Here is a 27,045-nt window from a genome sequence, read left to right on the forward strand (position 1 = left end):
TGACATTGCTCATTGGCTAAGAAGAACACTGTAATGTCTGGGCAGGATCCTGTCTCGCAGATTGGTATCTGCACCTTTTGTTTCATAAGGTTTGGTCTAAAGAGAATAGCAACTTTAAAAAATAATAATAAAGAGTTTGTCCCCAGTTAGCTTTGGGCCTGGAACAGATGTACCCCTGTACTTGCCTCTCTGTAGATCTGTGCTCAGTCCTGGCTCATATTCATTTGTCTTCCCAGCTAATTACCTGGCTGGAATTTAATAAAACCAAGCTCATTCTTTCAGGCAAACTGGAAGAAATTAAAACTTCACCAAGTTGCTTTAACCTATCACCTGCGCAGAAGCTTCTTCGAGGGAGACCCAACCAGAAGAGTGTGCTCAGTGGAATCCTTTGTTCCACCAGGGGCAGGGACTGGAACACTGTGGGTCTAATTCAGGTGGTGTCATGTGTGGCCCAGACTCACTGAAATAAATTAGGTTTAAGTGCTTCTGTCAGGTGATTATAGTGGGACTTAAGCATATCCAACTTTGGTCTTAGCGTTAAATTCTACATAGCAGTGGAATAAATAAAGCTTCAAGACTAGTTGGAATAATATCCCATATGGATGTGTCTCGAGAAAGGGAAATAGAACTGCAAATGAGTGCCACGTGCAAGGGATCTGTTGCTTTCCTCAAACGTCCAAAGTGTTCCTGTCTCACTCTGTATATTTACTCTCTGCAGGACTGAGCAAAATTTAGCTCTGGTGTATCCCTGGCATGCAAGCTGAAGGTTTCAAATTACTGATGAGGTCTTCTTTAAACGTGGTATTAAGAGTACCTTGGAGTTCTGAGCGATATCATCCATCCTTTTTTAGATCTGTCTGTTCATCACAATATTGTGCCAGAGTTTGTTAGGTAAACATGATTGACAGATACCCATCTTTATCCTTTTCACTGCTGGAGGTCAGCACTGGGGAAAGGTAATGCTTTTTTAATTAGCTGTTGAGCGGATTGAATTTCCTTTGTGTGGGGCTGCAGGCTGCTGTCCTACGAAGCAGCGTGTCTGAAGAAACCAGTGATCATTTTCACGTGTGATACAAAACAATCCCCTCTTCTTGCACTATCTCTGTCACTTGTGGAAATGTATTCTCGTGGCTTAAATACAAAAGATGAATGTGATGCATATGTCAAGCAACACAGATTTTATTTCTCATCGTAGATTGGTCTAAGCACAAACAGATTTGAGTCCATGTGTGAAAACCAAACAGCCTGTGGGCTTGTATTCAGTTCTTTGGCATCATGTGCTGAAATAAAAACAACAACACAGAATTAGGAATCCTATGAACAACACAACATCTCTTAGGGCCAAAATAAAGCTTCAATCTTTGGAGATAATATAAGAATGCTGAAAGCACACGAGAGTTACAGAAGCCAGATGAATGCAGTATTGAACACATATTTGACTGCACTTTAATAGAAAAAAGAAATGTAACTTTAGGACATACAAGCTGTCTGTAATAGTAGTTTCTGCTAGTTAAACTCCAAAGTTAACAAAAACACTCCTGGTTGACTTGGCAAGCAGCACCAAAGCAACAGTCTTCCTTAGCAGATGCTTCGTTTAGGCCTTAGGTCTTTTCGAATCTTCATTCTACATCAAAAGTTCTGAAATTTGATCCTTGTGAATTTCTTTAAGACATAGTACAAAATGTTCAAATCTCCACATTTTAGTGCAAATTCCTATCACAGTGTTCCAAAGCAGTTTCCCCTGATATAATGCATTTTGCACTAATAATGCCATCAGGGCTTTTTTTCCAGCTAGAACTCACCAGAACTCAGTTCTGGCACCTCTCAAGTGGGCTGAAACGCCGTTATAAGAGAACATGGGAGGCATTCATGGTGAGTGTTTCTAAAAATAAGAGTACATCATGGAGCAGTTGCATAGGAAGGAATTGTGGGAGACACCAGCTGGGGAACCCCCAAGGGAGGAAGGCTCAGAACCTAGGGACAACGTTGAGGGTCAGAGGGAGAAGACTGGGAAGAGGAGGTGTTGGAAGCTAAAGGGGTAACAGGGCTTAGTGAGTGGGGAGAGTCTGGCAGAGAAAAGTCCAGAATCAGAGGCAGAAACAGAAGCAGGAGGGGAGGGAAGCTGAGAGGCAGAGATGGGTTAGACACTTGCACAGGTGTCTCCTTCTCCTGCTGCTGTGACAAGCTCCTTTCCCAGAACCAGGAGACACATGAAGCAGGAGCAAAAAAAGACAGGCATGCAGACAAAGTCTGATTGCTTGGAGAAAAGCCTGGAGAGGAGCAGACAAAGAAGGCTATGGGGATGTGGGGATCCTTTAGTCTCAGCAACTGATCCATGGGGGCAAGACCTGAGTTGCTGCGCTCATTAGGTCTGGCATTCTTGTGCAGATCCTACAGCGGTACCTCTGGATGCGAACGGGATCCGTTCCAGAGCCCCGTTCGCATCCTGAAGCGAATGCAACCCACGTCCACGCATCTGCGCATGCGTGGATCGTGATTCACTGCTTCCGCACATGCGCGTGATGTCATTTTGAGCGTCTGCGCATGCGCGAGCAGCGAAACCTGGAAGTAACGTGCTCTGTTACTTCCGGGTCACCGTGGAGCGCAACCCGAAAATATTCATCCCGAAGCATATTTAGCCCAAGGTATGACTGTATTTGCTAATAAAGAGTTAGCTCCAGTTGTCTTGGTGTGATTTGCTGTTGGCTCGCTCCTGTCATATTTCACCATGTGCGCATATCCCCTGGTATGTGCATTTTTGTACACATTAGTTGGCTGGAGAACTGCATTGCGTGGACAGGCGGAGTCCCCAGATCCTGAGCGGTCCCCCCCGTCATGTGGAATAACGACTCAAGACAACGTGCTATGGGATTAAATTGGCCACAACTTTATTAAATTTCAAATGTGCATAGACCTTGGCTCAGGCATTGGGTGTTCTCCCTCCCCAGTCCCCAGCTGGGGACCTAGGGAGCTTCAGGGTTATCCAGTGGGGGGGGATGGGCCGGCTCTGGAGAACATATGTTCCAGCAGAGATAGCCGCCCCCGTTACACCGCCGCAGGGGAGAGCAATGGCGACCTTTCTGCGTACGGTCAAAGCCTCCCTTCAGAAACCCCTTTAACGGGGAACCCTGGTATCGCCGCTGCAAAGAGGAAGATGGACTAAAGGATTCCGCCCAAGGCCTGATACCACCAAAGTTGTGACGTTTTGCTACAGGAAAGGCGAAACCTGTCAATGTGGCCCTTTAACAGCAACCTTAACGTAGCAGCGTCCGCATACCTGTGAAGAAAAGTTAACCTGCAAAACCTATGAAGAAAAGTTAACCTGCAAAAGAAGACATTAACTGAGGGTGGGTAGGGTGGGAGAAGCTCTGGAGCCAAGTGAGGATTCCCAGGTAAGATCCTCCCTCTATTGTGTGGGCAGGTAATCCCTCCCCTACCTGGCCTGGTCTTCTTGGCAACGCTTTCCCCAGGTGGGATTGGATAACTGACTGTGGTAAGCGGAGACCTCCAGGTATCCCACCTGAGGGAAGGCGAAGCCAAGCCTATGCTGATGGTGGCCGCTCCAGATCTAGGGCTGCGCACGTCCACGCAAAGGGCGCCCCCCATTTTAAGCGGGGAGCGGTCATTGCAAAATTTAAAGAAGTATGGTTTGCAAAGAATGGGTGTGTTTTGGTTCACATATTGTTTCAGAAAGTGCCAGTGTAATAAGATTTGTCTTTAAATGTATGCTAAATTAACACACCCTTAAATGACCTACCCGCTAGTATTATAGCCAAAAATCAACACTAGATAATATTTAGCACAGCTCTATTGGAAATGAATGTGCTTCCTGAAAGATCTTCTCCTTAAGAGGCAAATCAGCAGAAGACGGCAGCACAGGGACATGTGTATGGTGTACTTGTTACAAATGAATGAGTCTGAGTAAAAAAATTAATATCCCTAAGTTAAAATTTAGTATGGCCATTGGGGCTAAATAAAGTGCGTTGGGGTTACGGATGGAGCGAAATTTGATACCATTTTCATTCATGTCAAATTCACATTTTCCGAAACAATAGGAGATCTGAAACGCAACCCTCCTTCGAAGTTCACACTTATCTGAATTTTGTGATGCTGTTCACCAATCAACCAGTGTTCACAAATAATGCATGTCTTAGGTGAAATTTGTATAGAAATGAATATATTTGTTAAAATAGCATACAAAACACAATATATTAGCAAAATTGCTTGGAAAAATATTACATTCGTCAAAAACCGTGTATAAAAATGTGTTAATTAAGAGAGACCTTCTTACTAAAGTGCTGAAGAATTTTCATGAAGATTTTTTTTAATACAAATTGCTGCAGAAGTGTGGAGAACTGTGTTTTTGACTGGAAAAATTAGAAACCGAGAGAACTGAAAATTGACAGATTCTTCCATACCAAGTTGGGGTACAAAGCCGGTTTCCAGCTCTCTAGTTGATCATCCCTTAGTTATAGACCTAAATTGATGGATGTTTACAGCGAAGGATTTTCTTTGGGGTGCTTATACACACAAAAGAAAGGAAAGAAAGAAGAAAAGTTATTTATGCTAAAGGTACAAGCAAATCTACCCTCAGGCTTCAGGCCTTTTCTTTTGAACTATAAATGCCACGTGTCTTCTTTATATTCTGTGATCACAGAAGAATGCAAGTAATAAGAAATGAGTTTTTAATTTGTCTGCAGTTGTTGTTAGTCCTACTACTGCGATTCCAGCATTTGGGGAAAGGCAGCCAGAGGGTGGGTTCTTCTTTGAAATATCATTGTCTCAAGCTTTCCAGCCCACTTAATTGGCCTGAGGAAAAGGTAGGGGGAGGTTATGGGCTAAGATTTATAAACAAATAGTCCATTATGCTTCTCATTAGTTGGAAGAATACCTGTATAAGTGGAAGCTGTCAGTTACAATAAGCACCCCCTCTCTTTTTGCTTATATAATAATCCTAGCATTCAAAAGACTAATCACTACACACTGATCTACAAAGCATCTTATTTCCTCATCAAATTTCCCTACTCGGCTTAGCCATGCTTGTCAGCTTCCCAGCGCCCCTTTTCAATAACTGGCTTATTCTTAGCGTCCAGCCAAGAAGCATTCCTAGGAGTAAACCATGGAAGAATGAAGACCTAATTTCTTTATCTCACTCCAGGAGAGATTTCTCCTCACGCTCATGGGAAAGGTCACACAGGTAATTTGGGCTGCTGGTTCGCATTAAGAGGAGGAGGCATATATAGCACATTGAGGCCCTTTGTCTAAGAAACCAGAGGGCCACCAAGGATGAAGGAAGGACATAAATGGGCAGCAGTGAAGCAAAGGTCCCCCCCCTTAAAGATAATCACCCATTTTATTTTTTAAAAAATTAAGGAACAGCATTAAATAGCCTTAAGCTAAAGGGGCTCATTCCCCTCTTCTTTTTAACAATAGTGAATTAAAACATTTTTTTTTATAAATGAAATGAAAGCTCTAGAAAGAAAGAAAAATCCTGAAAATTTCTGAGTAACCACATTAGGGAAAATCTGGAGGGAAATCTGCCTGCATAAGTCCCATTAAAGTTAGGGAAGGCATGTCCTTATGAGACTTGGAGTGTAAGGCAAGGGAATGAAAGTCCACTTCCAATTGGAAATTCAGAACTTATTACACCCATAACACACAGACTTCGGGCATACTGTGTTTTGGGACTCACAGTTTGCCCAAAGTCCCTGGGTTATGGGTGAAATAAGTTCTTGTTTTGGAACTCTGGTTTCCAGAAAAATGGGGGAAAGAACAAAAAATGTAGAGCCAGATGTGACCCCCGTGGATTGAAATGGCTCTGGTATCCATGTGTATTGTGTGATACAGTGCTAGCATTCCTGCAGGGATACATTCTTCACTACTATAATCTACATTACCAGACAGAAAGGGTAGATTTGCCATTATATTCCCAAAGGGAAATAAAGTTGTGATTCCTTTATTTATATTTAAGTATATGTTTGGGGGGGGCCAGTTGTTTTTCTCATTTTCTCAATGTTTTTTTCTTTAATAAATTTGTACCCACTGACACCCACCCATATATATTGAAATGCTCTAAATATGTATGAAACTAACATAAGTAACTTAATGAAACAGTCCGCTGAAGCAAAGCATAATTGCTGTGGCTGGTTCTGGAAAGAATACTTGCAAATCATACCATTATTCTTTCTTTTACTTTAACTGCAATCCTATTGAGTTAAAAGGGACTTACTCCCAGGTAAGTGTGTTGCAATCTTATAGTAAGTCCCATTGAACTTAGTGTAATTTACTATGCCCATTGGCTGGTTGGGCTCACCCCCTGGGGAATCTCCAGACCCAGATCTGCCTGCCATTAGCTAATCTGCAGACAGACAGGCCTGCCATCCTCCCCAGCTGGCTGCCAGCTGGCTGCCAGGGCCTGTGGCCAGGTGGCAATGCCACCTGACCATTGAAGGTAAGCTGACATCTTGGTAGGCATGCTTAGGGTTGTGCTTTTAGGTGTCTATTTGATTTTCATTCTGGAAAATATTTATGGCCAAATGAAATTGTGATTGTGTATTTTGTGTGTGTTGCGTATCTCTCACTAATTTAACTTGCATCTTGAATGCAACTATTTTTACCTGACAATAAGTTGGGCATCTCTAGACAGCTGTCATTTTTGTGGGCTTCAAATGTCAAATCTCATAAGCAGTCAACTGTCACGTACTGTCAAATATCCATGGCTTCCCATTGTATACAAAATGCTGTTCAGTGCTATATACAACTGCACATTATGTATTTAATGCTATCAAGTATAAAATGCTATTAGATATAATATACCAGTGGTTCATAAGCCATATTCTGAGCAGCCCTTGGTATTTGGAAACTGATCAGAGGCTCCCAAATGGAAAACCAGTAACTGTCACTATTTTGTGAGAAAGGTTCGAGCGCATACCAGAGCTTTAGGTTTGTGCAATTAAAGTGGCTTAAAGGGCTCTGTCAACTTAGTTCAGTAAATCCACACTGAAAAAGAAATGGACTTATTGCAGTTTGGAAAGTGATGGGAAAAGCCTTTGAGAAGTGCGCAATGAGAAAATCACTAACAGGAAGATGTGTAAACACCCTCCAAGCAAATCAGGGTGAATGTTCACAATCTAATAAATGCCCTGCAAATAAACCATAGTGAATGCTCAGTAAAGATGGGATATAAACCACTTTGAGGTGGGTTTCTTTAATAATTAAGTGGTATGTAATTTATGTGAAATAAATGAATAAATAAATAAATAAATAATCAAGCCGCCAGGTAAGCTTTGTACAAGCAAATGATCATGAACGTTCAATAAGCAGGTCATCTGGAAGAGCCTATTGTGAAGAAACCTTCCCAAATCCTCTCCACAACTGCTTCTCTTCTGCAATGCACAGCTTCAGCTGAATGCTGGGAATGTTCTACAGCACATTCTCAGTGGGTGATGGTGTATCAACCTAGAGAATATTCAACAGTAAGATTTGGCAAAGGAAAATTCTGAGAAGAATTTTCAGCAGCAGAGAGATTCATTTCAGCTACAGATTCTTCCCACACAATGGTAGTATCACTCTGTCATCAGCATCACAGAGAAAGCAGGGGGGAAAGAGAGGTGTGGCATAATCTCTACTGTATTTCTCAATGCATAGGAATGTAAGAAGAGCTCTGCTGGATCGGACCAAAGACTAATCTTCTCATGCCTATGAGAAGCCCACAAGCAGCATATGAGGGCAACAGAACTATCCCCACTTCTGTTCCCCAGCAACTGCAGTTTATAAGGGGCTGGTGAAATCAACAGAATACTCTATTATTATTTTTAAGAAGAATTTAAAGCCAGGGCTTGGAATGGAAGATACCATTTTCATAATTAGATAAGTTAATAATGACTTTTGGTAGGCTGCCTTGCATAGGTAATATTACACTTCAAATGTGAACATTCCAGACAGGACAGTAGGGGAGCTTCAATGCTGCCTGAATAATATTCTGGCCCAAGCGAGGGATTGACAGAAGATTAACACTTTAAGCAAAAGCTCCTGCCTGCAGAGATTCTCTTACATAAAATAGAAGCACCAGTGGTACTGAGAGGGGCAGCAAAGTTGAGTGGGGTCCAGTTGCTATGTTACATCAAGAAGAGTTGACTGAGATAGTTATGCACATAAGAGACTGATTTCAGACGCTCAGCAGTCTATAGAAAGTTCTCTGCACACTCTCCCTTCTGCTCTTACCACACTCAATCCAGGAATGAGCTCTCATATGAAAACACAGTCTTTACTATTAAGAACACATTTTTTTTTCTGGGACTTTCATAAGCACTGGTTCAAACTATGTCCAAGGAAGCTTATTCCTCATGGTCCAGTAAGCTTGCTGAGCTCTCATAGGTCCAAACTTTAGAATGGGTGGCAATAATGTCATTATTATTTCAATCAATGGGCAAGCGTGGGCAGAGGAAGATTTAGGGCAGTACGACCAGTTCCGTTGTCCTGGGTGCTGAGCCTAGGGAGCTCTGCAGGGCGTCACAACTAGGACGTAGTGAGTTGAGCAGAACAGAAAGTGAGAGGTGAATTTTGGCCTTGCACAGGGTGCCACTGAAATTTGAAAGACCAAATTCCACCCTGGGCGTGGGTATCAAGGCCTGGCCCATTTAGGAAGGTCCAATTTCCCCTAATCTGTCTGATTAATCTTTAGTTACATACCTTGGCAAAGAACGTATTTTGAAGCCTCTGTATCTAGCAAGTCTGTATATTTATTTTCCATTTGTACCTTCATTAGACTAAGCTAGATTATTTTAGTGTGTAAACAACATCAGAATATGTATTTACAATTCTTGAGCTTGGTATGCATAACAATTGCACTGCAGTTTCTCAGACTGAATACTTACAGATAGGTAGCCGTGTTGGTCTGCCATAGTCAAAACAAACAAACAAACAAAATAAAATGAATAGAAATAGATAGAAGGGTCTGGTGACTTCTGTTTCAGTGTATCTGAAGAAGTGTGCATGCACACGAAAGCTCATACCAAGAACTAACTTAGTTGGTCTTTAAGGTGCTACTGGAAGGAATTTTTTTTGTTCAGACTGTGAACCAAACCAGGACATGAATAGCACATCCAGAGATGTTCTTGATGACTGCCTCTAAAGTTAAATACTTCCATTCCCCTACAGTCTGAACTTGTTAGGTTTTCTTCTTCTTGAGATATGGTAAGGGTGTGTGTGTGTTGAATGGGCTCATATTAGTCATATTTTACCTGTTTTATTAATGGTTGGGTATACTTTAGTGCTTCAGTGCCGGCATTTTGGCAATGATATTCCAACAGCTTGGGCATGCTGGCATCAACAGGCAGAAGAATCTAGTGTTTTTGATGCCCAAAGAGAGCACAAGAATGTCAACGCTTGATCTGTAAGTTGCCATTGGGTGCCCCTCTCATTGGGAATGATGCATCAATGGTCCTGCATCATTTTGTAAACCCAGCGGAGCAAAGCTAGCAGGTAAAGAAGAAGCTTGCAAAGTAGTATTGCCTCTCACTTAGCCACAAGGTGCTATCCACCCGTCAGTGAAAAGGAGATCGCCCCAGGGGCCCTATGACAATACAGAGGCCACTGGGAACTTTCCCAAATGGTGGGACACACAAATGGAGTAGAGGGAGTGGCATGCGAATCTCTCAGATTCCTTTTGGCCTTCCTGGTAGTGCTTGCCAAGCCAAAGTAATCCAAGCAGGAGTCACACTCCATTTTCTCTGCTGCTACATGGAAAGGGTGAAATGGGTAGATAGAATGACTGGGTCTCAGCAAGACCTGCCATGTTGCTTCCATATCTTCCCTGCTCAGAACCTTTGCCACTGGGCAGGCTTAAAAATCTCATTGCATGAATCACAGCCTCGTTTTCAAAAGCATTGCCGGTGAAGAAATTGCCTGAACGCTGATCTAATTTACCACAAGACTGCACAAGCAGGTTGATTTTCTTCTTCTGGTTTGGGAAGCAAGAACAAAGCAGAGACCCAACACCTACTGCACAGCTTAAAAGCATTCTCACTACTCTCAGACTCTTATCTCTTTCTCAGGTTACTGTAGTTTGTCCCTGTCATGCCACTGCAGTGAGTGCTAAAGCCTGGTGAGATAATACTTGGCCCAGTCCCAGGCAATCATTTTTGAGTAATTCATTTGGGCACCACACACCCAGCCTCCACATTTTCCAGCCAAGGGTACAGTTACCCGTTTCCTTGTTTGTCTTTGGAATGCTGTGGCATAGAATTCAGGCCCAGCCCATCTCCAGCACTGAGCAGGGAGTCCAGGGGAATAGAAAACATCATGCAAGGAAAAGCATGCTGTGCCCGGGCAGGTTCTTTGGATAATTTGTTATCATGCTAGGTGCAACCTATGTTGCCTTATCCCTTAGTACCAGACATGTGCTCTGAATACAGAGCCACCAAAGCAAAGCCACTTCCAGAGGGGCAGCCAGGTTAATCTGCAGCAACAAAAACAATGAAGAAACTCATAGCACTTTAAAGCCTAACATTTTTATTATGGATTCAGCTTTTGGAGGTCAAAGCCTGCTTGATCATGCATCTGATGAGTGGCCTCTGGTCCAGAAAAATCGGTGCCATATTAAATCTGTCGAATAGGCCAAGAAACCTTGTCATGATAAATGTTCTGGTGTTAAACATGCCATAAGTCTCTATATTATTATTTTTTGTAAATGGGACAAAGGCACACAAGTGATTTGTATATGTATTCCTGCACATATGGCAGGCATAGGCAACCTCAGCCCTCCAGATGTTTTGGGACTACAACTCCCATGATCCCTAGCTAACAGGACCAGTGGTCAGGGATGATGGGAATTGTAGTCCCAAAACATCTGGAGGGCTGAGGTTGCCTATGCCTGACATACGGGCTCTGCAATCAACATAATGAAGGAGTATGAAAGAGACTGCATGCATGACTATATCCTCTATTGAAGTGAATGTCCAAAATGTTGCAGTATGAAGTACTTATTGCTTTGGATTCCAGCCCTTCCATCCCACCTGGTTTTCTGCTTCCCCCCTCCAACAGTCAAGTCAACAATCTCTAGCTACCAAGCACGCCCATTCCACATTTGATTTTAGGGGTGGTGGCAGGTGATTCTCCCAAAGAGCATGTACTTCTGAAAACTTTGAGCCTGCGGAAATCTCTCTTTTGCGCATGGACAGTGCCATGTTGACTCCACAAGCAATGGCCCTCACCGAATGAACATCAGAAATAGAGGGAACCAATGGGGCCTGGCAACAAACATTGCAGTTTGGGATGCTGCTGCTCGATCTTCTAGCCAAGCAGCTGTGCCTTCTTTCAGGAAAATCCATTCCAGTTCTGCTTCTACCTGGGTTTTGTCTCTCCCCACCCCCAATAATGAGTCAGTATGCCTTGCCTACTGAGCACATTCAGTCCTCCTTGGGCTTATTGGGTGGTGGTGGTCCTCCTTCAGGTTTTCCTCCCTAATGTTTTTCATACTTCTGAAAACCTTGGGTTTTTCTTTAGCTAACGGATGAGTCTGTCTTATGTGTGCATGTTTAAGTTGTGTAAGATATGGGGTGCTATCTAACTAACTCTCCCAATGGCACACACATTTCTATTTATGCAACAGAACTTACCCTCATCTCCTCCTTCTGCCCCCCATCTCTTCCAGTTTTCCACCCCCCCAACCCTCCAGAGCAGATTTGGGAAGGGTGCAGGGTACATATGGAGGGAGGAGAGGGGAAGTTCTTAAGAATTAACTCATTTCAGCATTTTATCAGAGTGCTAAAGAATAGTCCAAAGTAGGTTTTAATATCCCCCATGATAGTGTGTTCATAATTTCAGCCATATGAATTTTATCATTATCTCATCTGTTGCCATATTTATACAGAGATATGCAGGATAGGTCGTGAGATTTTATTCTGGATTTCTTTTTAATTAGTTTCATTAACCAAGGAACCACTGTTGCTGAAACAGATGTTGTGGTCCATTAATAGCTCTCAGCTGCCTGTGGCAAACTGTGGAGCCATGCATGGAGAACTCCTAACTCAGAAGAGGAACAAGTGTAGTCTGCATAATAACATAAGTGGCAACCTATGAATTATTTTATTTTCTTCCAATTTGTGCATTTTTCATCTGGCTCTTTTTCCCCTTTTGGCATCTTTCTCTCTCACTCACTCTCTGATCCGGCATTTCTGCTGAAATTTGCTGGATTTATTCGATGCAATCTCATCAAGGGAAAATAACATGAACATGAGGCAATCCTCTTTTCTTAAAAAATTATAACCTCTCCAAATAGTTTCATGCAGCATGCCTTTTGCTGTTCCCAAGATAACTCATGCCACAATATTTTGTTTGTGTTCAGGATCTTGGTATAAGCCAATGTGTCCTGTAATTTCCCATAAATTTGTATTGAGAATAGAAGAGACAATCAGAGCCATTCTATGAAGGGTGGAAGAAGAGTCTGTGGCAGATGAACCACTGCTTCCTAAACAGAGCAGTAGCTAGGTGATCTTGTGCCCCTGGCAGAACTGTCCAGATTGCACCCCCTAGCCATGGACAAATTAGCTCTTCTTTCTGCCGCTCCTCCAACCCCCCCAACTCAATTCACCCTCTATTCAAAACCTTTTCTTATGAGGCAATAATTGACATTTTTATTTATAGACATATTTATGGACATATTTTAAGCTGATTTTGCACACACCCCTCACCTGCGCCCCTGGCAGGGGTCCACCTTGCCACCCCCTAGCTACAGCCCTGTTCCTAAACCATGTTAGGCTAACATGGACCAAAGTCAAATATGTAGAGTGGTTTTTTAACCTCACCTCTGCCCACTTTTCCACACCTGTTTTTCATTCTTTCTTTTTGTCATGCCCCCATTTGGGTTTCCTGAATGAGTGGGACCTTATGCCAATAAAGGTAAAGTTTGAAAACGGTAAGACATTTTGGATACTGTGGTTCAATTAGTGCTATATACCAGAAAGAGACAAAGTGTTTTCCTTTCACTTTTTTAAATCCTTACATACGTTTTTCCAAAATTATCAAAAATTAACCTATTAAAATTTTTGGACATCTAAATAGCTCTTTTTTGTGCAACAGAGAATAGCATCCAAAACACTCAACAAAGTTGATGGTTCTTCTGGGGGAATTCGGTGCAAAAGTGAGAGAGGTGTCAGTTGGCAGAATGGAAAGAGGAGGCATTTTTTGAGGGAGTGGGGGGTGAAGAAGCAAGGGTGAGAGGAGTGCTATCCTGAATGAAGGACAGAAGGGAATCTACAAGCATGAAGGAACTGTCCAAAAGAGGAAAAGGCATGGCCACCACAAGCAAGCCTGCAGGAGGCAAGAAGGCAAGCACAGCACCCAGATTCAAATCTGCCACCCCTCCCAGACTGCCACTTGAGGAAACTGCTTCAGAAAGCCTCCTGGTAGCACCAGCCATGGCCTTCACACATGCTGGTAATTTTAAAATATAGACACCTCTTAACTTCTTCACATTCCAGGATAAAGGGACACAAGGAATCACATGATAGCAGTTCTGCAGAAGGGAGAAAACCCCAAGATTCTTGGGACACAACAGCCTATGCCAGCCTGATGCCTTCCAGATGTTTTGAACCACAACTCCTATTAGCCCAGCCAGCAAAAGCTCCTGGCTGGGGCTGATGGGGCTGGTAGCCTAAAATATCTTGCCAAAAACTGGGATAGAACATTTATTCAAAATAAAATGTTTTCTGGAACCTGATGGGGTTTTTTCTCTCTCCTTGAGAGTGCTCAGGGCTAGTAATTAACCATGAAGTTTAACTGGTTAGCTGGCTAATTATTGATTGATGCTGCTTTGTATGATTTCTTCATAGACACCTGTTTTTGGATTTTATTTGCTGCATTTTATTTTGATTATAGTACTTATCTTTCTCTACTGCACAGTAAAGATACATTTTCCTTTGCTATAACAGCAAAGACTTCTGCTGGTATCTTTTTTCACTTGGGGTGTGTGTGTGTGTGTGTGTGTGTTTAAAATCTGTATGCTGTTCCGTTTCCAGTTGCTGGAATCACTAAAACTGCAAATTGCGTGTGACACACATCCTCTCAAGTGTTTTCAAGGACACTTGGTTGTCTTCCATGAATTAAACTCTCACAGTTATAAAAACATTTCGTTGCCAGGCTAATATTTCAGTGCCTTCATAATGCAGAGGGAAAACAGATATGTAAAAATGATTTTCTTCCAGAGATGAAAAGCTGGACTTGTTTGGCTTTTGTAAACTTTACATTGTAGCATGGCTAACGTTTTAAAATGCTGCAAGAAAAGCTTCAGCTTTCTTTGAACCCCATATTGTGAAATAATGTAAATAAATAAAAATAACTGGAAAAAACATCTCAGCTACGCATTTTTGCAAGATATTATGGGAGGGTGTCCTGTTTGTAGTACAACAGTGATGTGTAATTCCATTCAAGAAGTGACAGGAGTCTGTACAACCTGGGAGGTTTTCACTCCAAGACAAAAGTGTGGCAGGTTCCTATCTGAGAGAAGATGTTTGCAAATGACACAGCCTTGATAGCACATTCCAAGGAATCTGTAGAGCAGCCTTTATGGAGTTCCGCCTCACCACCAGCAAGAAGAAGAAGAAGAAGAAGAAGAAGAAGAAGAAGAAGAAGAAGAAGAAGAAGAAGAAGAAGGAGATGATCCTGGGTCAGGACATTGCCAACACTCCATGCACCAGCACTGGTGACCCCACACTTGAGGTGGCAGATGATTTTGTCTCCCTGGGCTCCACCATAACCAGCAACCTCTCCAATGATGCAGAGCTGGACAAGCATTTTGGCAAGGCATCTACAGCAATGGCTCGCCTCTCCAAAAGAGTATTACTCAGAGGAAGGTCTATCAGGCTTGTGTGTTGAACACGCTGCTTCATGGAAGTGAGTAATGGGCAACTTACACCCGCCTCAGTAACACCTGAGTGCCTTCCATCAGGAAGATTTTGAGCATCACATGGCAGGACAGAGTCTCAAACAAAGATGCGCTCTCCCAAACCCACATTCCCACCATGTTTGCATGGCTTAGTCATGTCCACAGAATGGAAGATGGCAGGATCCCCGAGGACGTGCTCTATGGGGAGCTGGCTTCAGGCACCAGGTCCATTGGCAGACCAACTCTGCACTACAAAGATGTCTGCAAACATGACATGAAGGCTGGCGACATAACCCCTGCCGTATCAGAATCCCTTGCAGATGATCACAGTGCCCACATGGACAACTGTTTTGCTGTCTGTCCTGAACGATCTTTGCATTAATCAAAGGTGTCACCTTTCCTATATAGTATTTATATATGTTATGAGAAAATTGAAAAACATGGGCAAACCTATGTATGCCTGAGCAAAATCTGGAAAATTCTACTTTGACTTCAGACAGCTCTTGAGACAATAACTATTAAACTATTAACTATTAAACACATTTCTGAAGGATCTGGCACAAATTATGTTGTGTCACAATGTATAACACCTGGGGCAATTCAACAAACGTGGTCAAATCCTCAAATCAGTTGCAACAGCTATTTTGGCTTCTACACTCTCCCAGACATTCAGCTCCCACCACATTTGCCTAGGCATTTTCTAGATGTTCAGGATTCAATGCTCACATGCCCCGTTTTAATCTTATCTAGAAAACGAATACAGCCTACAGACATACATATTTGTGCATTGTGTTCCACATGATTTTCAGCCTGGTTAAAGCTTACACAATAGTTATCTCGCTTTTTATTGTTGTTGTTTTGTTATGAAGTCATGCCCAGAAAGCGAACGGGCAGCTAGGTATCATGTTGCATAAGTGCTCAGTGCCATGTGGAAGACAACGACATGAATCAATAATGCCGTCTGGGAAATGGCTTAGAATAAAATATTGCAGGGGAGAGTACAAAACATCGCCCAGAAGGAGGTTTCGGTGTTGATTAAATATGGCTGCCTCAGCTCTCTTCAGTTCAATGACAGATGAGGAGTGCTTCAAACTTCAGCTTTTGCTTCAGCATATTCTGAACAAGGGGCTACTCAAATTGCAGCGAAAACACATGTTGGCCTGCCCAGGTATGTGAGGATTGTCTGACTGCCTTGGGCTGCCCTCTGAAGGCTGAACTTGTGTACACTGTGAAGAAGAAAACTTCCCTCAGTTTGCTGACTTCTAAACAATCAAATTCAAGCAGACTCCCAGATCTCCTTAAGATATTTTTGTCGAGAGGTCCCAAAACAAACAAAAAGGACAGAATTTAAAACTCTATTTGCAAAGGTTTGCAAAGCAGTCAAAAAGCTCAGGAAGAACAGGACAGGTAATCTAGAAGATTCGGGGCGGGGGGGGGGAGAGATACCTCACAAAAGGGTATTCTATATGAAAATCATCATAGGAGGTGAGGCTATAAATGAATACTTTAAAACATATGTTTGTGCTGACTATGGCAATAAGCTAAGTTAGGCTTTTCTTATTTCTTCCATGTGTAAGTTTGCTTGGCATTCAAAACATATGGTGCCACTTGGAAAAAGAAATATAACCTGTTTTAGCCCACTACCCTGGGTATACAGCTGAGCCAAAGAACCAAGATTGTTGTAGAAGCCAGTTTGTCTACTGTTATTGACACCACTTGGGTTGTCAGATCTAAACTAACCATATATTTTAAATCTTGGATACCTGCCTTGTCAATAAATTATCTACCGATATCACTAGGAGAAACAAACCCACTTGCATCCAGCATTAATTACCACAGGACCTGAACTCACAGCTACTATTTTTTAATAAACCAGAGTTTGCTCATTAATGAATTACATTTAGCATCTCATGCCTACTAATAAAAATAAATACTGGAGACTGTGTTGGGTCCACAAAATTGAAGTAAATACCTCATTGATGCCATTTTTTTTAGTTCTTTTAATTTATCTATCTATTTAACTAACTGTATATTACAATGACTAACAAACCAGCTATATTAAATTATTGTAGAAAAACATTACAGCTTCCACTTTCTTCGGCTGATTGGATGTGAACCAAAGGATGCTGTCTTTTTCCTCACTTTCTTCTAAGCACTATTATACTTCTGTGTGTTCCTATTACAGTGGTACCTCGAGTTAAGAACTTAATTCGTTCTGGAGGTCCATTCTTAACCTGAAACTGTTCTCAACCTGAAACACCACTTTAGCTAATGGGGTGCGCCGGGAGAGCATGATTTCTGTTCTCATCCTGAAGCAAAGTTCTTAACCCAAGGTACTATTTCTGGGTTAGCAGATTCTGTAACCTGAAGCATCTATAACCTGAAGCATCTGTAACCCGAGGTACTACTGTACTGACAGATGTGAAGCCACATCTGGCTTCAGGGTTTGAGGATCCCCAGTCAGCCTGGTCTTGATGAGCCACCAGCTTAATTCGTTCATGGGCAAACTGCTGGTTTGCCTGCCCACTCATAGTGATGATGGTGATGTTAGAGGTGCTGGCAAATGCTAGATGGACAAATGCCAGTTCATAGCAGAAATAATTCAGAAGAACCAGAATGAAGAACATAGTCTAGGCTTTGCACTTATTTCTGAATGGTATCTGCTATTATTTGGGCCTCTACTGCAGTAGCCCAACATCAGACCCCCTTTAGCTATGCACAGACTGAGTCAAGTACATTTGTAGCTATGCAAGACTTCCATTTGATCCTAAAAGCTGTTAAGTGCATGCACCATGACATCCATGGCCAGCAGGATTTTACCATGCATGCCCCTAAGTTAAATAATTTCTGCATAGGAATTTTCATTCAAGTTAAAATGTAACATCGAGCTCAAAGCAAGCCACAGTTGAACTATTCGTAGACACTACAGGCTTGTTAAGATTAGTTCTGAAAACTGAAGGAAAGTGCTGTCCTCCTTACAATTTTCTCATGGACATCTGGTTGACCATTGTGGGTATAGGATGCTGTGCTACATGGGCCACTAGCCTGATCCAGCAGAGGTATCATAATGTTCTTAGGTGGTGATCAAATATGCAAGAAGCTGTGTTGTGCAGAGGTAGCCTGATAACCCATCTTAACTAGTACTGGGAGCTGTTCTCCATGGTCCATGGCACCACCAACAAGCTATGTCAATCAACCAGTCAATGTCAGTTCTTTCACCAAGTTGTATTAGCCATGGAATCATTTTAAAACACTGTGTGCACATTGCTGGTTTCTCCATAGTTTATAGATTGCTTATTGGAAGAAGAAAGTCTTTACCAGGTACTGTAAAGTCAACAGAGATAGTGCCCAATATTCAAACCTAAACCTCTAAAGAACCAGTGCTGGTTCTTTAGTCCATTGATGTATCCACAGTACTCTGGCTGTATTGAAACAAGGACACACTGAAGGGAATTTCTGACCGGACACAGCTTGCTGCAACATGTGCCTATATGGTGGGAGTCTCATATCTTCAGGTTGTGACATCTGAAGCAGCTCTTCATATCTCATAGTGACTTCTTATTTGATTGCTCAGTAAACACAGGAGTCTTTTGCCTGATATTACAGGATGTGAGTACTGACAAGATTTGATGGATTGGACTTACTGTAATTATTAATACTATCATCTCCTGGATGCAACATGTAAAAGTGGAAATCCTTTGGCCCCAGTAATGTGACCACCAACATGAGATGGAAGGAAACGTTGCCATATTGTCACTGATATTCTGTTGTATCATATTTTACTTCCTTCCTCATAAGGAGAGCAAATCTGTCTACGTATTGCTGCCTAGATAAAAGGCATGTTACACTTCAAAGCAGCTGAAGTAAACAGTAACATTTCCTTCAATGGACATAGGAGCTAACTGTGAGTAATAGAATTACCAGGTCAAAACTGGCCACTTTCTTTTGTCTTGAATTTATGAATCTCATGGGCGAAAATGAGCATTTGGCATGCCACTATGACTCCCCATCAGAATTATTTAGTGAATCTGGTCTCATTCAGAAATATGAAGGTTTCATCTGTGCCACCCTCCCCCAACCAGGCACCCTTCAGAGGCTTTGGACTACAACTCCCATCTGCATGCTAGTTGGGGCTGATGAGAGTTGTACTCCAAAGCTACCGGACAATACCTGGTTGAAGAAGGCTGATCTGTGCAGTGCATGGTGTGATAAAGCTTTTCAAACTGGTTTTATTTCCCCACACCCAATTGATGTCCTCAACAAACCCTTTTGCTTACTTATTATTTCCTGTCTGGGGTGCTGTGTTTTTGGTGAAAATAAAGAAGAGTTGGGTTTTTTAGAAGATAGAACCATTGTGTCTCTTACTTCCATAGCATCTGAATAATATTGCAGCTCCATTGACCATACACTTGCCACCATATGTACTAAGAGTTATGTGTCATGCTGGCAAGTCCTGGATTTGTGTGTGTATGTGTGTCTATGATAAGGAGACCAGTATAGAATTTCTGTGCCCCCAAAACACTTCTAAGATGCTTCCGCTATCAAGGGGAAATATGTGCACCATATGTGTGACACACACAAACACAAACACACACACCCCACATATTGGTCAGCCTTCTTCCAGTTTCCATCAGACAAACAAGCAGAGCCAAACAGGATTCATACCAAAGCTACCAGCATACATCTGGGTAGCCTGAGCAGTCTTCCCCAGTATGAACCGTGGGCAGGAATTTTCAGGGGGTGGCTAGTGAGTAGGTGCTGGGGTGCTTGATCCTTCATGCAGTCACCACTTTTTCTTTTTAGCCCAGATGTTTTGCCCTGCAGGGAGGAAGCAGCAGGTGGGCAGGGGTTAAATAGGCCATCCTGCCCACTGCCCTGCCCTACTATCACTGCTTTACAGCAGAGGTGGGCAGCCAGGATTTCCAAATACGCATCTTCCCCCCCTACAGCATCAGCAGATGTGGTTCTTTTCTTGTACCCCCACCTGGCTTCTTTCAGCTATTCCTCTGACATTACCAAACTAGCTTAGAATGGCTCTGCTGGGGAAATGTTCCACTGGCAGAATTGGGGCATGCTGTCAGCATCATGCGCCATTGTGGCAGTTGTCTCTGGCATCCCACCATCATAGTGAGGCTTTGGCTGAATCCTATAGCTCCTCAGCCAGCCAATCTTCAGTAATAGATCATGCATTTTGTGTCCGTTTTTCCCCCCACCAAAAAAAGCCACACACCAAGAAAGTCTTGTCATGCAGAAAAGCATTTCTCACTTTCTCACTGGCACTACTGACCAATTTTGTCCTAAGTGGCAAAATTTTGAATCATAAATATGAAAAAAAAAATAGCACGAAAAGTTTCTCTAGATTACCATTTTTCAATTGCTTCCACCCCCCCTTCAAGTCACTTCCTGCTGTCTCCCACCCCCCTCAGTATTTCTCTCTCTCCTTTTTAAAAAATACAATTTTCTTTCAAGTCCTCTACAGTTACAGTGTTTCGACCATCAAAGTCCCCTCCCAGCCATTTTCATTTACCTTGTGACTCTGACCCTTTGTGAGGCTGAGCATTTTCAGAGTAAACTGATCCTGAAGGTCCCCAAGGATGTTATTCTCATTTATTCACTCAGCCCTTTGAATGGAACGGTCTGCATTTGGCAGTGGTTCAGCAGAGTCAGATTCAAAGAACACACTATCCTCCAATCTCTCCCTCCCTCCCTCCTCCCTCCTTCCCTTAGTTTCTTCCTTTGCAAAAATAAAGATTTTTTTTTTTTTAAATACAATTGTAGGCTTTTTCTGATATAGGGCACAAGGTTTGTGAAGGAGCGTTAATAGATGTCAATCATTTAACACGCCACATTTCATTCATAGCTGCCGGTGGGCACGAAAAGAAGAGAAAGAATAAAAGGAAAAGGCAGACATGAAGGAAAATATTTTGCAATGGTGGCAATGCTACATTTTAGCAAGCACTTCCTCACCTCCCCTTTCCATGAACCAGGAGTGTGGACTTCACTCATTATCTGGAAACTACCATCCAACCATGGCAAAGAGCTTGAGTTTGAGGTCCTTGAATGAAGATGAATCCCTTCCCTGTGGTGGGTTTTTCTCACCCCTCCCTCCCCTTTAAGATATTATTATTATTATTATTATTATTATTATTATTATTATTATTATTATTATCTTCTGTTCAAAGCACCCATTTAAGCACCCAAATGAACACCAAATATGACATTGGAGATTTTGGAATTACAAAATATGCTGCTCATGTTGACCAATGGAGATGTGTGGTGTGTGAAAGCCACTGGTGTAGCATGGGGGGGCGCAGGAGTAGCTGCCATGGGCACAAAATTGTTAGGGATGCAAAATTTCAACACCCAGCGCTGCCTCAATACAGCTGCATGCTTCCACTGGGCTCTGTTGAAAATGGCTTCTCCATGCAGACCAGGAAGTGACCTTTCTAGACAACGGAATGATTCTTATTTTCTTATCCCTGTGGCTGCGATCTCCTGGGAGACACAGACGCTGCTAGGCAGTTGAATGCGCATGCGTACTCCACCCATTTCACTTCCTCCCACCTACCCACTCCGCACACCCCTGGATGCTAGCAACCCATGCTACACTACTGGTGAGATAGCAGCTTAGGGCACCCAGCTACCTGTTAAAATAAAATGTGAAAAACAAAAATGAAAGCAGAACTAGTTTGCTGATTTAATATATGAAATATTTCTAAGGTTACCTTCAGACTATCAATGCTTTGCCGAAGCGATTACAGCGCATACCAAAAACTGAGCTGTGTGCTGTTAATGGATGAAAGGGTGACAGAGCCACTTTTAAAAATCCCTGCAGTACATGGATGTACTATGACTCTATGATTCTATATCTGCAGTTCGGAAACTGACCAGGAAATGCACTGAGAAGTGTGGGATGGACAAGGGATTAAGGGGAAGATGGGTAAGCACCACGCAAGAAAATCAGGATGAATGCTCATTATCTTATAACTACCCCATAGGCAAATGAGAATGGGTGCTCCATAAAGACCTACTCTGTACCTTTAAAGCACATCCAATGCACACTGAAAGCACATGACCTTCTCCAAAGAACCCTGGGAACTGTAGTTTCCCCTCACAAAGCTACAGTTCCCAGTACCCTTAGCAACTACAGTTCCCATGATTCTTTTGGAGAACTCGCATGCTTTAAATATGTGTTGGGTGTGCTTTAAATGGAATGGTGTGGATCTGCTGGCGGTTTAAGCTCTACATAAGCTTTATGGACGCAAATAAGAATGAATTCTCAATAAACAGATCATCTGGAAGAGTCTTAAGTTTAGAACAGTGAGCAGTAAAAATAGGGGCAATGGATCATAAGAGTGTCAAACAGGCAAAGCACCCGTCTTTGTTTTTATTAAGGTGGGTTTAGTAGCGGTGGTGTGCTAGGGCAATACCATCATGGGCATGGGTGGGGCTGTGGTCTAAACTATGGAGCCTCTTGGGCTTGCCAATCAGAAGGTCGGTGGTTCGAATCCCTTCGACGGGATGAGCTCCCGTTGCTTGGTCCCAGCTCCTGCCAACCTAGCAGTTCGAAAACAAGCCAGTGCAAGTAGATAAATAGGTACCACTGCAGTGGGAAGGTAAACGGCCTTTCCGTGCACTCTGGTTTCTGCCACGGTGTCCTGTTGTGCCAGAAGTAGTTTAGTCATGCTGGCCACATGACCCAGAAAGCTGTCTGCAGACAAATCCCAGCTCCCTTGGCCTGAAAAGCAAGATGAGCACCACATCCCACAGTTGCCTTTGACTGGGCTTAACTGTCCAGGGGTCCTTTGCCATTTTTTACCTTGTGAACAGCAATACTGGTTTACACACTTTTGTGAGGAAAGCGGTATCATAAAATGACTTCAAGCTATGCCTTTTGAGGCAACACAGCCTTGTGTCAAGACAATTGTTTATGGGAACCCCCCCCCCCCATGCATGATGCTTTAGTAGCTGTAGTAGTGTCATCTGCATGTCCATAGGCAGTCATTACCTCTGATAGCTTGTCCCAAAATGTCTGGGAAATATCCCTGGAGACTGAATGAGACAGAGGAGCTCTATAAGTATCCAAAAGGGAAGGGAAAGGGAGAGAGAGTCTCATGCTTAGGTACTACTGTACCTGCCAACTGGTGTGTCACAAAAGAGCTAAGATTACCAGCTGGTCAATTATCTGATTAAAGAGATTCTTTCATTTGCAGGCTTTTCTTTTTCCTTCTTTTTTAAAATCCTGACTGAAAGCAAAATCTGTAGTAAGTTACTACACTTCTTCCTTGGCAGCGATTAGCAGCAGGTTTTTAAGGGGAAATAAAAGAGGAGGCGTGGAGGGAATCAGTTTTTTTGTGTTGGCCAAAAGCCATGCATTTCTCCCCCCCACACACACCTCCTTTCTTGCTAGCATTAATCTCATTTATCTTGTTCTCTGTAAAAAGAGGGAGGAAAAATAACTGACCCAAAGTTCTTTATTTGTTTTTAAATGTTAAACTCAATCAATTAAATGAGAAGTCCCCCCCCTTTAAAAACACACACCAAAAAACACACACAACCATTCAGATTTCATTAATTTACAACTGCCATGAAATCCCTTTGAATTGCAGAGTGCATAAATTATCATTCTGCCAGCCCAACATCAGACGTATGTCTTCAGGGCCCCTGGACTCAGCCACAGCTGCCTGAGTTAGAGGATGGATGTGTGACATGTTGGTGTTTCACTGGCCACTTAATGAACTGTCACAATACATATAGGACCCATGATGGGAGTCCACAGATTTAAAGCTCTCATTCTAGGCAACTTAGCCACTAGACTCACAATTCAGTCAGGTGTGTGTGTTTTCTTAAATTAAAAAACCTTAAAATAAAGTCTTAAAGATCACATAGAAATATGTTGTGTTTCTGTAAAAGGTAAAGGACCCCTAACAGTTAAGTCCAGTTGCAGACCACTCTGGGGTTGCAGTGCTCATCTTGCTTTACAGGCTGAGGAAGCTGGCGTTTGTCCACAGACAGTATTTCTGGATCATGTGCCAGCATGACTAAGCTGCTTCTGGCAAATCAGAGCAGCACACGGAAACACCATTTACCTTCCCCCCGGAGTGGTACCTATTTATCTACTTGCACTTTGACATGCTTTTGAACTGCTAGGTTGGCAGGAGCAGGGACCGAGCAATGAGAGCTCACCCCGTCACAGGGATTCGAACCGCCGACCTTCTGATCAGCAAGGCCTAGGCTCTGTGGTTTAGACCACAGCGCCACCTGCATCCTTCTGTTTCTGTACATGGAACTAATTCTGTACTAAATTGGATGGCGCAGGGTCAGAGGGTCCTCCCAGGAAGGAGAGTTGCCCAGCCACAAAGAGGTTTAAACTGCTTGGGGGGAGGTTTTCCTAAATGCTTTGAAGTTAAGGAAAGACACACACACACACACACACACACACACACACACACACACACACACACCCCTTGGGAACTTCATTAAGCTTAAAGGTAAATGCAAACCCACCATCCCCCAGCCAGATACTTCAAAATTAAAATTTTGCTTGAAGAACTCTACCTCCTACTACTACGTTCTCAGAGGGATGCTTGTTTTGCCTGTGTGCCCCCTTAAAAAATAAGTACTGTGCAAAGGTTCAACATAGCACAAGGTGCCAGGCAACCAGAGACATCTTATTGCTTAGAGGTCAGAGGGAGTTTGATCCCCAAGAATTCCTACTCCAAGAGCCAGAGGTGTAAAGCGCTTGCCCTACTAGGGGCCCTGATGGTGGCAGAGCCAGGGAGCCTTACAACACAATCCCAGGCATGTTTGCTCACATGGAAGTCCAACTGAGTCCTGAAATGTAATTGGATTAAATAAGATTTTGGAAGCAAAATTAAATGAATTTCTCTTTCCTTGAAATTTAGCACGCAGGAGGCCATCCACAAAGAATAATTGGCTTATCAATTGGTTTATTTTTGAATTGTAATTGTAATTTGGCAATGTTAGAATGTGGCTTATATTGGATATATGTAATTGAAAGTTAATAAAAATTATTTATATATATAAAAAAGGAAGTCCAACTGAGTCCAAAAGTGCTCACTCCCAGGTAAATGCCTAGGATTGCAGCCTTAATTATACCAACCCATGAAGGGAAGTTAGGTGAGTGGATGAAAAGTTATGAACTGGCTTTTAAATATATAGATGGCCAATTCTGCAATAATAATAGTAATAATAATAATCCTGCTAACTCCCTGCCACAGTGGCAGAAAGTTCTAAGTGCTCCATTAATCATTGCATTCCTGTTTTTATGTAGAGGTCATGGAGCTGTGAATGTCCTCCTGTCTGTCTAGCATTGGGAAACGATGCTCTTTGAGCAGCAACCCCAACATCTACAAAGGATGTCTAAGAATAATTAATGATCATTTCCTGTACTTTCGACCTTTTAGATGAAAAGGGGCGCATTGTCCACTGCCTGTGCCCAGAAGCAAGGCCAGGAACACCAAAACCATTCTTGACAAATGTTTATGTAACTTTTTTTTACATTTCACAGTAAGAGATTTATCCACACAGTCCCCCCCCCCCCCCGGTGGTTTTCCTAGTGCCTAATTATTATTGCACTAGTAGGAAAACCTTCCTTCTGTTTCTTGGGATGCTACAACAATCCAATTAAACAGACTGAGTCAGCCAGTGATCTGATTCCAGTGTTGCCCTTTCTCACTCCACCTTAATGACTGAGAGTGTGCCACAGTCTTGTTTTATCCAGTCACTATGCTCCTGAGTTGAAGGGACATTTTAGCCTGTGCTGTTCCTTGATAAAATAGGGAATTTCCCCCCTCATGTTCCTCCCACCTTCATTCAGGTCTCACATGTCACTGGACTCTGGTATTGGCGTGATTGCAACAAACAAAGTGTTATGTACTGAGTTGAATAGGATCCAAAATGCAGCAGTCTGATTGGTCCTGGAACAATGCAGCAGTATGATCGGTCCGCAGGAGCCACCCAATCCAGCTCCAGATGGAAGTGAATCCACAACCTGATTGGCCTACAGGAGAACCCCGGAATTAGCCAATCATGTGCAGCCCATTGTGTAAATAATGTATATAAAGCAGATACTTTGGGGAAACATTCATTCCTCCTCACCGCTATGAGCTGAATAAAGAGCATGAAATCCACTCTATACTCCGAGTATATTTCACTAAGGCAACTAGGGGCAGAAGCATAGCTCAGTGGCAGAGCAGCTGGTTTACATACAGAAGGTGCCAGGTTCAATCCCTGGCATTTCCAGGGTACAGCTGGGAGAGACATCTGCCTGAAATCCTAGAGAACTGCTGCCAGTAGGCGAACAGAATACTGGGCTAGATGGACCAATGGTCTGACTCGGTATACAGTCACTTCCCCTGTTCCTACTGACAACAAATATGAAAGGGTGGACTCCACACTTTGAGTAGATAGCGAATGGTCCAAATGCAAGAAGGGATGGAAGCTCCACTACCTACCTACCTCTCTCTCTCTCTCTCTCTCTCTCTCTCTCTCTCTCTCTCTCTCTCTCTCTCTCTCTCTCTTGCTGTTCATCATTTTGTTTTTATATTTTCATTTTTCCAAAACTTATTTATACTTTTCAAGTTTATACATTTCACTAATTTTATACATTTCACTAATTTTATACATTTCACTAATTTTACAATCATTTTAACATTTCAAAACTTGACTTCCTTCCCCCTCTTTCTGAGGTTCCTTAAACTGATCTTTAATATCCTCTGCATATCCAAATTAACTTAATTTGCTCATTTATTCATCTTCTTTCAATATGTACTCTTATAAAACTGCAGGTTATTATAATAATCCTGCCAATGATCTTAACTGTTTACAATTTATCTGTAAATATTATATAAACCATTTCCATTCCTTTATTTAAAAGTTTGTTATCTCGATTTCTTACTCTTCTGGCAAGTTTCGCCATTTCTGCGTATTCCATAAGTTTTTGTATCCATTCCACTACATCTCATGGTGCAAAGAGTGGAGAATGAGGTGTCAACCCCATTGCAGGCAGGATGAAAAGTACAACTGGGAATTGAAGAATCCATTATGCAGTGTAAAGTGGTTTTCTATTGGGGCAGAATTAGAGCTGTCTGAGTGGTGCACATGATTGGGCACTGAGCTGAGGGGGCACCATCTCAAAG

General features: G+C 42.6%; 1 long non-coding RNA gene across 1 annotated transcript; it reads right to left on the minus strand.

Moving 5' to 3' along the window:
• Positions 1 to 1,163: 1,163 nt before the first annotated feature.
• Positions 1,164 to 20,492, minus strand: LOC309366675. Its single transcript, XR_014166839.1, has 2 exons — positions 20,412 to 20,492; positions 1,164 to 1,280 (listed from the first exon to the last, which is right to left on the minus strand). It is a non-coding gene; the product is annotated as an uncharacterized lncRNA (long non-coding RNA).
• Positions 20,493 to 27,045: the final 6,553 nt, after the last annotated feature.

Source organism: Podarcis melisellensis (genome assembly GCF_964234715.1).
Source record: "Podarcis melisellensis genome assembly, chromosome: 3".
Taxonomy (NCBI): Eukaryota; Metazoa; Chordata; class Lepidosauria; order Squamata; family Lacertidae; genus Podarcis; species Podarcis melisellensis.